Source organism: Saccostrea echinata, unplaced genomic scaffold (genome assembly GCF_033153115.1).
Source record: "Saccostrea echinata isolate AGI-Se365-2 ecotype Australia unplaced genomic scaffold, CSIRO_AGI_Sech_v1 ptg000006l, whole genome shotgun sequence".
NCBI classification, from domain to species: Eukaryota; Metazoa; Mollusca; class Bivalvia; order Ostreida; family Ostreidae; genus Saccostrea; species Saccostrea echinata.
In genome coordinates this window covers 9,829,826-9,841,285 of record NW_026889755.1, presented here as the reverse complement: position 1 = coordinate 9,841,285, position 11,460 = coordinate 9,829,826, and positions in this window count along the sequence as shown.

Genomic DNA, 11,460 nt, shown 5'->3' with positions numbered 1-11,460 from the left:
TTATTCATGAGCGATTAATGACTTTTCTAAAAGAAATACCCCAGTATTTGTAATATCTTTATACTTAAATAGTCATTGCTGTCAGAAGCACCTCACAAACTTATAAAATAACAATACTAATTTATTGCAAAATGTTTAATGGTAAATTAAACCAACGAAATTCACAACTCTGTGATGACACACATGCCCAATGGAATGTCAAACAAAACAAAACATATAAAATCAACTGTATAAAATCACTCTGATAAACGTTAATTGCAAAATACTGACTGTAAGTAGCAGTAATCATTTAGGAAAAAAGTAAAAAAAAAAAAAAAAAAAAAAAAAAAAAAACATATCAATATAAAACACATCATGGGAAGTTTATATCCCCCTTTTACAATACATAGAACAAAAAACAACTGTATAAAATCACTCTGATAAACATTGATTGTAAAATACTGCCTGTAAGTAGCAGTAATCATAAAGAAAAAAGTATTTGAAAAAAAACATATCGTACAAAACACGTCACGGGAAGTTTCTATCCCCCTTTTACAATACATACAGAAAAAATGTTTTGTTTTTTTTAAGCAATATTAAATCTTCATATGTAGATGCTACATCATCTGAACCAATAAACTATTAACACCAGTTTACAAAACTAAAAATACCGACATCATTGACTAGATATCTAGAATATATATATATATATATATATATATATATATATATATATATATTTATATAAGTATAACAAAGGTTGAAACAAATGAAAAAATGAACAGAAAGATCAAGCAAATATTGGTTTAAAAAAAAAGATGCAGATTGACTGCCCCCGCGTAAGAAAAATAAATGACAAAAAAAAAAATAATGTGATAATACAAATCTTTTTCACAAACGCATCTACATCAAAATTCTAGACGAGATTGTTTTGAAAAAGTTTGTTTACAAAAAATCACAAATCACTTGACCAGAGTACACAAATTTCCAACTCTTCTCATTATGACTAGAAGTCAAGTTTACGTTTTGTTTTTGACCCTGTGCGTTCGCTGATTGATCCTGTGGTCATAGTTGTAGTGGCAGGAAGGCTGGATACAGTTGTGGTCACAGTTGTAGTGGCAGAAGGGTTGGTCACAGTTGTGGTCACAGTTGTAGTGGCAGGAAGGTTGGTCACAGTTGTAGTGGCAGGAAGGTTGGTCACAGTTGTAGTTGGAGGCTAAGACACTTGACTAGGACTGTCATCGTAATTGCCCAGGATAAAAACCCTATCAAAAAATGGAAAAAATTAAATTCATATTCATACATACACATTAACAGTTAATTTTTCCAACACTTACGATTATTTAGAAAAAACTAAAATTTTAACATTTTTGATGCACATTTTTCTTACATTTCTCTGAAGAAAAGGAGGAATTTGTATCAATTGGTTGTAATTGTGTCTTATCCACTTTTGATTTTAAAGGTTACTTATTAAGTTTCTTTTCAGGTTTCCAAATTCTGTGCATCCAATAAAGCTCTCTTCTTACAAAAAGTATTTCGAGTAGATTACTTCCTATTCTTTAGCATGTCATTTGTATTTAAATATAGCAAGCAATTATAAACAATACAGTGTTAGTTATACACTGACCGACAAAAAGAGGTTTAGAAACAAGGTTGGAGGATGACTCTCGAGTAGTTGCATCTCGACTTGTGGCATTGTGTTGAGCATACAATGTCATGCACTCTTGCGTAGGTTTATCTGCAATAGATTTTCAGACACAGGTGGTTGCTAATTTGTTTCTTTCTTTAGTAAAAAAAAAGTAATACTGCTTTACATTTTGATTTTTTTAAATAATAATTTGGATAAGATCCTTGTTATTGTTAATGTATTGAGTCAGTCTATAGTGGGTTTTGAAACAGTTTTGAACATGAAAACCTTTCAAAACTTACTGGTCAGCAAGACCACAAGGTTGGAGGAGGTCTCTTGAGTAGTCACAACTTGACTTGGTGTTGTTGCTGATGGAGCTGACTGTGACGTGGACTCCTGAGTAGTTTTATCTGCAATAGATTTTTAGACACAGGTGGCACTTCTGATGATAAATATATGAACATTTTACTTTTATTGATTTACACATTTTACAGTTAGGGTGACTTCACCATGCATCAGACACATACCTCTGAGCGGAAAACTTTGGTTAAAAATATAAATGTGCATGCACTCATGTGTTGATTTATATATCCCTGAATTAGAACTTATGAACTTTATCATTATCAAGAATCTGATTAAAATAGCAAGATAGACATCGTAAAATGAAGTCATACACTTCATCATTAAAAAATTAGTTAATACTAAGATTTTATTAAAAAGCAATATATGAAGTTGTGCATTTGAATGTGAATTTGTGAAAATGCAGGAATTCAGGAACCGAATTATTGGGTGTTGAAGGGACCATCCGATTCTTACAATTTTGACATCGCAACTAAAAATACGGATTTCACGCATCTTGATGTTTTGCGCTCCTTCAATGAACATACAATGGGAAAAAGGCGCATTGTTACAATTAAACACACCAAACTGCCCAGTACACACTTTGCAACGAAAATTAGTGTCACTGTGGGAGCAGAATACATGTAAATGAAATAACGCAACCATGAATAAAAGCACCATTACACCTCCATTTTCCATTTCTCAGACAAATGCCGCGAATGCTGAACGGACTTTTGATCTTGTGATCTGTTTAGATAGGGTCACCTGATTGAATCGGTTACCCATATTTAGTAATCTGTTTTCATACCAGATACAGGTCCTTGTCCACACTTATAAAAAAAAAAGTTAGGCACTTCATATATTGTATACTAATTATTAAAAAAACAAGAAGCAAATTATGTCTCTCTTTTCTAACCTGCATACTGCGATTGAATCAGTGTAAATATAGTGGATATCATTCTGTTCACACCATATTGCCACTGTTTTTATATCTACTCATGTAGATATTACACATAAATGTAACATCTCCAAATGTTTTCAGTTTTGAAAGAGTTTTGAACTCAACTAAATAAAAAAAGGAGGGGGGGGGCAATGTAAGCCCATCCTCTTGATCCGTAAATGCAATAGAAGCAACAACAACAACAAAAAAACCAAACAAACAAACAAACAAAACAAAACAAAAAAAAATTTTGATAGAGGAAATTAATTTAATTTATTCTATTTCTAAGCTGTTGACTGATTTTATGTCCAAAAGTTAAATCAAATCACATTAAGCTTTCGTTAACTCCGTTCAATGTTAGATATAAATATAAAATGTGAGTTTTGTTTAAATCAGTGTCAGACTTGCTGTAGGTGAACCTCAATAAAGGTTAAACAGCAATTTGATCGAGTCATCCAGCTAGAATGATTAATTACATAGCACAATATGAGGTTAACGGTTTATTCTTTGAAATAAATAAGTTAACAGCATCACAAACGGCTAGTATGGGTTGAAAATTTTACCTAACCTAAACAGAACAAGAGGCCCATGGGCCACATCGCTCACCTGAGTAACTTTGGCCATGCTGTTCCCCCTTGTAATACCTATTGTGGCCCCGTCCTACCCCCGGGGGCCATGATTTGAACAATTTAGAATCTCAACTACCCCAGGATGCTTCCATATAAGTCTCAGCTTTTCTGGTCCAGTGGTTCTTGAGAAGAAGATTTCTAAAGATTTTTCCTATATATTTCAATGTACAACTTGGGATTCCCAATTGTGGCCCCGCCCTACCCCCGGGGTCATGATTTGAACAAATTAGAGTGTACACTACTTGAGGATGCTTCCACATAAGTTTTAGCTTTTCTGGCTCAGTGGTTCTTGAGAAGAAGATTTTTAAAGATTTTTAGCTCACCTGAGCCGAAGGTTCAAGTGAGCTTTTCTGATCGAAATTTGTCCGTTCTCTGTCGTTGTCGTTGTAAACTTTTCATAATTTCATCTTCTTCCCCAGAACCACTGGGCCAATTTCAACCAAACTTGCCACAAAGCATCCATTGGTGAAGGGGATTCAAGTTTGTTCAAATGAAGGGCCACGCCCTCTTTCAAGTTTATTCATATGAAGGGCCACGCCCTCTTTCAAGGGGAGATAATAGAGAATTGGTGAAAAATTAATAGCATCTTTTAAAAATCTTCTTCTGAAGAACCACAGGGCCAGGAAAGATGAAACTCATGTGGAAGCATCCTCAAGTAGTGTAGATTCAAGTTTGTTCAAATCCTGACCCCCGGGGGTAGGGCGGGGCCACAATGGAGGATCAAAATTATACATAGAAATATATAGGAAAAATCTTTAAAAATCTTCTTCTCAAGAACAGCAAAGCCATGATGAGTCATATCTATATGGAAGCATCCTCAGGTAGTGTAGATTCAAGTTTGTTCAAATCCTGACCTCCAGAGGTAGGGCAGGGCCACAATGGAGGATCAACATTTTACATAGAAATATATTGGAAAAATCTTTAAAAATCTTCTTCTCAGGAACAGCAAAGCCCTGATTGCTCATATTTATGTGGAAGCATCCTCAGGTAGTGTAGATTCTATGTTGTTCAAATCCTGACCCCCGGGGGTAGGGCGGGGCCACAATGGAGGATCAAAGTTTTACATAGAAGTATATAGGAAACACCTTTAAAGATCTTCTTCTCAAGAACAGCAGAGCCATGATGAGTCATATTTATATGGAAGCATCCTCAGGTAGTGTAGATTCAAATTTGTTCAAATCATGACCCCCGGGGGTAGGGTGGGGCCACAATGGACTATCAAAATTTTACAGAGAAATATATAGGAAAAATCTTTAAAAAATCTTCCTCTCAGGAACAGCAAAGCCCTGATTGTTCATATTTATGTGGAAGCTTCCTCAGGTAGTGTAGATTCTGTTTTGTTCAAATCATGACCCCGGGGGTTAGAGTGGGGCCACAATGGAGGATCAAAGTCTTAAATAGAAATATATAGGAAAATACCTTCTCTGAAGAACTGCAGAGCCATGATGAGTCATATTTATATGGAAGCATCCTCAGGTAGTGTAAATTCAATTTTGTTCAAATGATGACCCCGGGGGTAGGGTGGGGCCCAATGGGGGATTGAAAGTTTCACATAGGAACATATAAATAGTTTCACATAGGAACATGAAAATCATGTTTAGTCATTTTGATATGGAAGCATCCTCAGGCAGTGTAAATTAAATTTTGTTCAAATGATGACCCCCGGGGCAGTGGCGGATCCAGGAATTTCGTAACGGGAGGGGGGAGTGGAGGTAGTGGGTATGGGGGCTGCATTGAAGTACCCAGTGGGTCTAGAGCAAGGCCTTGGTGGGGGTCTGGGAAGCTGACAAATTCTTACAAAGAAGAGATGTTTTTCCTTGATTTTAGGATAATGGACATGTTCACCATACTTCTACATAAAAAAAAATCAAAGGGAGGGTGCACGCCCGGTGCGCTGGCCTTGGATCCGTCTTTGTGGGGGTAGGATGTGGCCCAATGGGGGATCGAAAGTTTTACATAAGAACATATAGAAAAAAATATTTCTTCTCAAGAACAGAAAAACTATGTATAGTCATATTGATATGGAAGCATCCTCAGATAGTGTAGATTCAAGTTTGTTCAAATGATGACCCATGGAATAGGAAGGAGCCACAATGGGGGATCGAATTTTTACAAAGGAATATATGGGAAATTTTTTTTAAACCTTTTCAAGTACAACAAATTCGAGAATTTTTCACTCATATAGAGACGTCACCATATACCGGTGAAGGGCTTCAAATTTTGACCTTTACTCGGCACTCAGGGCCATTGAGCAGTGAGGGATCTTTATCGTGCCAACGCCTGCCGTGACACGGGGCCTCGGTTTTTAAGGTCTCATCCGAAGGACCCGCAACTTTCACTTCAAAGTGCCGAGCGCATGGCGAAGGAACAGTTGCTACCTATTTCGTATCGACTTAGGTCTGTCGCGGCCGAGATTCGAACTCACGACCTCCCGATCACGGGCCATTTTTTAAAGTGACATGGAAGGTAGTTTAAAATTCAACCCCCCCCCCCCCAGTTAATCTTCAATACTGAACTGATTTGTGCTTTTGCCTTGCCAGTGTGCTTAGGTGAGCGATGTGGCCCATGGGCCTCTTGTTCCTATATATTTCAATGTAAAACTTGTATTCCCTCTTGTGGCCTCGCCCTATCCCGGGGGTCAGGATTTGAACAATTTAGAATCTACACTATCCCAGGATGCTTCCACGTAAGTTTCAGCTTTTCTGGCTCAGTGGTTTTTGAAAAGAAGATTTTTAAAGATTTTTCCTACATATTTCAATGTAAAACTTGGATTCCCTATTGTGGCCTCGCCCTACCCCCAGGGGTCATGATTTGAACAATTTAGAATCTACACTACCCCAAATACAAGATTGGTAGACGAAGGATAAGACAGTTTTTAAACGATGAAGACTCTTATAGTCTGTATAAACCCATTCGTAAAACATTTACGCGTTAAAAGGTGATAGTGAACACAATTGATTCTATGTGGGATTGTGACTTGGCAGACGTTTCAAACATTGCATCTCATAACGATGGTTATAAAATCTTATTAGTGCTTATTGACATATTTATCCGATATTTATTTATAATCCCCTTAAAAAATAAACATCATCAAAACATTGTTGACGGTTTAAAATCAGTTTTCCAAAGAGGACGAAAACCTAACACCCTTAGAACAGATAAGGGTAGTGAATTTAAAAATCGTTGGGTAAAGACATTTCTGAAGAAAGAGGGAATAAACATCATGTACACTCAAAATGAAACTAAAGCAAACTATGCCGAGAGAGTTATTCGTACCATGAAGAATCTAATGCATCGTTATTTTATGAAGAACCGAACTTACCGCTTTGTGAATGTCTTGCAAGACTTGGTGAAAAGTTACAATAGACCTCACAGATCATTAGGGGGAATGCTCCAGCCAATGTAAACCAAGAAAATGCCGATGAAATAAGACTAGCGGATTATCTGTCGGGGAAAACAAAACCAGACCTGGCAAAAACGATCTGAACCAGCCTAAGGACTCAAGCAAAAAAAAAGAGTAAAACCCTTTTTCAAATTAAAAATTGGAGATAATGTCAGAATATCACAGCTAAAACACCCATTCCAAAGAAACTACCAGCAGAAATGGACAGAAGAGTTTTTTAAAGTGAGGAAAGATACAAAAGAGGTCAAGTACCTGTGTACAAAGTAAAAGATTTGGCAGACGACTCTATAGAAGGTACTTTCTCCGAGTCTGAGCTTCAAAAAGTCGTAAAGTCAGGAGATGTTTCTTATAGAGTTGAGAAAATACTTAAAAGAAGACGTCGTGGTACAACCAAGGAAGTGTAAGTAAAATGGGAAGGATGGCCCAAGAAATTTAATTCATGGATTCCAGAGTTCTCTCGAAAAACAATAAAAGCCACCATTTTCTGCAAATTCTTTCTATTCAAGATGAGTGTTCGAATTGTATTGACGTCTACGGACAGCTCTGAATATTTTGGAAATAAACCCTATTGCTTCCGAGTTCAATTAAATGAACAGATTCAACTACAACAGATACAAGATATTGGACTGTTGCCCTGAAAGAATTTTCTACAGAGAGCTGGATTTCATCTAAGAAGAAATCAGAATTGTTTGTGTTGCGATATTTGTGAGGAAACAATTATTGGGAAGAAAGAGGCACCCCTCCTAAGACGCATACACCTGGGAGAGAAACCAGAAAATATCACTTACGTACTACCTTATTACATTCCACTTAAAATTGGCCAATTACAGCAGATTGCTATATATATAACGGACAGAGAAGGAAATTTACTTTCATTTTTAAACGGACTGGTGACTGTAACACTTCATTTCAAAAAGTTTCCTTACGTTTTATGATGAATAGTCAGACTTACGTCAGCGATCCCAAAATATGGGAAGCTTTCTACAAGAACATGGCAGAGAAAAAATTCAACCCTTACAAATACAAACCAAAACAAATTGGGAGAGGTGTGAGAAGTTACAAGTCTTATGTCATTCCACTGAGGCCTCACTCACGGTTAGAATCAGTAGAAAACAGCACTCAAGTGACTCCAGTAGCTGCGGTGGAGGAAAGAGCTCAAGTGGAACATGCCAAGGATGTAAAAGAGGGTGATTCTTATTTTCACTGTCCGCACATGTGCGACACAGTGGAAACTTTAATTTTCCATTCGAATTATAAGGAAGTACAGGATGATAAAGTTTTCTAAGGGGGAGATTTTAATTTTGGCAAGTCCAAAGTACTGTGACAAGTCCTGGAAATTGTCCGTAACAATAGTAGGATGACCAACGGGGTAGCGACAGTATTTTTTGGCAAGTCCAAAGTACTGTGACAAGTCCTGGAAATTGTCCGTAACAATAGTAGGATGACCAACGGGGTAGCGACAGTATTTTTTGGCAAGTCCAAAGTACTGTGACAAGTCCTGGAAATTGTCCGTAACAATAGTAGGATGACCAACGGGGTAGCGACAGTATTTTTTGGCAAGTCCAAAGTACTGTGACAAGTCCTGGAAATTGTCCGTAACAATAGTAGGATGACCAACGGGGTAGCGACAGTATTTTTTGGCAAGTCCAAAGTACTGTGACAAGTCCTGGAAATTGTCCGTAACAATAGTAGGATGACCAACGGGGTAGCGACAGTATTTGTTGGTCCACGGATAGAGACTGGGAAAGTTGAAGTACTGTATGGTTTCGTCTTCTGCGGCTTTGTAATGTAGTTTGATGGCATTGGTTCTGCCACCAAAAAAACTGTCACATGGGTCGAGTCTGTCTTGGAGATCTAAGGTCGACAGAAATTGTTGTATTGCCGCATTCTTGTCCAGTTGATATTTAAACTGATGCTCCCATATGGTAACCAAGTTGTATCCCAGATTTTTAAGTTCTTTTTCTCTGTTTATTGTCATATCGTATAATTCTTTGATTGGTGGACGGATGTTTGATGAAATTTCGGTCTTCTGGGAAACAGGAGGGACAACCGTGGAACACACAACCTAGTTTAGAGATACAAAAGAAAACAAATTTAAACATTAATGTATTCGTGGTTAAGTCCAGGTACGCCGCCGCCCCCCCCCCCTTTCCAGTTTAGGGGGGAAAGGGGGTAAATGTTAAATATAAAAACAGAACTATATTGCCAGGTCTTACCATAAAATTCGTAAATGGTTCCTTTTCCGTTTGGGAGTCTGAACAAATCCGTCACATCTATAGTTGGTGTCTGGGACTTAATATTCACCTCCGTTGAGAGCGTGAGAAATGCTAATGGAAATTCCCCGTTGATGGCTTTTTTCCATTAACCATTCTAACCACTGAATGGAAATCTTGCTGTAATTGTCGCGTTTCGTATAACCTTGAGAGGGCACTACTGCTATGGGACTCTTGAAATGTCGTCTTCCTATCTGTATATTTTCGTCCTTTCTTAAGTCAACTAATGACGTCCACGAATCATCGATTTTGACCACTTCTATATCCTCAAGCGTATGGACATCATACCAAGAACATTCCCCGTCTTTGGTGATTTCTATCTTGTACTTTCCTTTCAAAAATAGAGATTTGAATATCCCCATGCACATGCGTGCAATGGTGACGTAATAAAATGGGTCGATTCCAAACGTGGTTCTTTTCTTGACGGTTCCGTCTGCTTGTGCAATGTGTTCTTTGATGGTCGTCACTTTAATCATTAAATTTCTAAATTCCAGACAGCCCCGTCTCAGTATTTCAACGTCCGAGCGACAATATTGCAACATTTCTTCTCGAAAATTAAAGCTTTCGTTCTGTTTCGTTGCGTGCCATTCTGCAAGCTTTTTCCGCTCCCCAGTCGACATGGCATCGTATCCATAATATTTTAATTCTTGATATGGCCCCACATAATTTTGATGGGCTTTGGTATTAAATAAATGGGGAAAGTAACCTTTGCAGAGTTCCTGTAGACCAAAAGCTTATGGTATTTTAGCTAGTTTCATGGGAAGGAAATTGAGGGAATCCACAAAAGTTAAATTCAGTTTTTGGGCAATGTGCATGTACATGATTTTGGAACCATTGTATATGATCTTGCTAGGTCGAATGGAGTGTCGATCGATGAGAACTTCTAAAACGGGGTACAAGTCAAAACTTTTGGCATTGTGTGCAACTAAAATCGAGTCTCTACAGTGTTTACTGGTGACGTAAGCACAAAACTGCTCGGCGGCGCTTCACCAGAAAACACGAGTTCCCTTTTCCCACAAGTGTCGGTACAAGGGGAATAGAAATATTCTCGTTTTCGGGTCCGGGAACATTTTCCACATCGTGTTCCACAATGATGACAGGTAGTACCCTCCACTAGTTCCTCTTTTTCGCATATGTGACAAGTGGTTTGTAGAACGGCAAAGTTGACTTTGTGTTGTTGTAGACAGCAGGACGGATCACGACAGTTCTGACAGAGTCTGCAGTTTGGGCACTGCCGTTCCTCCTTAACACAATGGCGACATCTGATGCAAGACGGTCTGTATCCTTTGTCGCAATGAAAAATGTCATCTTGACGCGTCTCAAAATCGTAGAACATAAATTTCTTGTTTCTCTTTTCTATTTCAGACGTATGCGATTTCTGATAACAATTGTGTTCCCCCGTTTGATATTCTCGACAGTTTGGGCACTGCCACTCTTGACAAATATGTAAATCGGGGGAGCGCTTAACACCTTCCAGAGTGACTCTACAATTTTTGCATTCGTAAAACACGTCACAGTCGGGGGGATAACTCTCTTTCTTGACAACTCTTTGTTGTTTACGTCCAAGACCGACAGATCCGACCACAGGAACGACAACCCATTTGGACGTCTGTTTCTGGGCAGTTGTCATGTAAACATACTTCACATGAGGTGGCACAAGAGTGTTTGGATTTATTTTTATACGGTTTTAAACAACTATGGTAAAAATAGGATGCCTTAAAAAATCCTTGTATCCTAGCAATCCCGTGCCAGTGTTTTTCCTTTTCCGAATCCACGTGATACAAATAGAGACGAGGTTTACCCTGATCCTCTGTGACCCCGACAAATTTGTTTCCTACTGCAGAGGACACGACGTTGATCGAGACATCAAGTAAATTTTCGAAAGGTTCGATATCATTCAGACCTAAATACCTGTCATTGGGCACACCGGCTTTTTCACACAGCCCCATTGCCAGCTCCGTTTGCATTTTTTGTCTCAACGTTTTCAAGAAATTGTCATAATATGTTTGAGAAACAGTGCGGTGTTTGAGGGCGTGATCTAGCATCGTTCCAGGATCATACCCCACTAAATTGTTCCATGTTTCCGTATCTACTTTCTTGCACGTTTTTAGAAAACACAGACCGATGGAAATGGCCATACATAAATTGTCATTACTTTGTACATGAAAAAGTGATTTTTTTTTCCCTTTCTATACTGTTTTTAGGACCGAAAAGAGTTGTAATGGGTAATTTTCTAGGGTTACCTCCCCCTTTAGGTAAGTCAATGGACC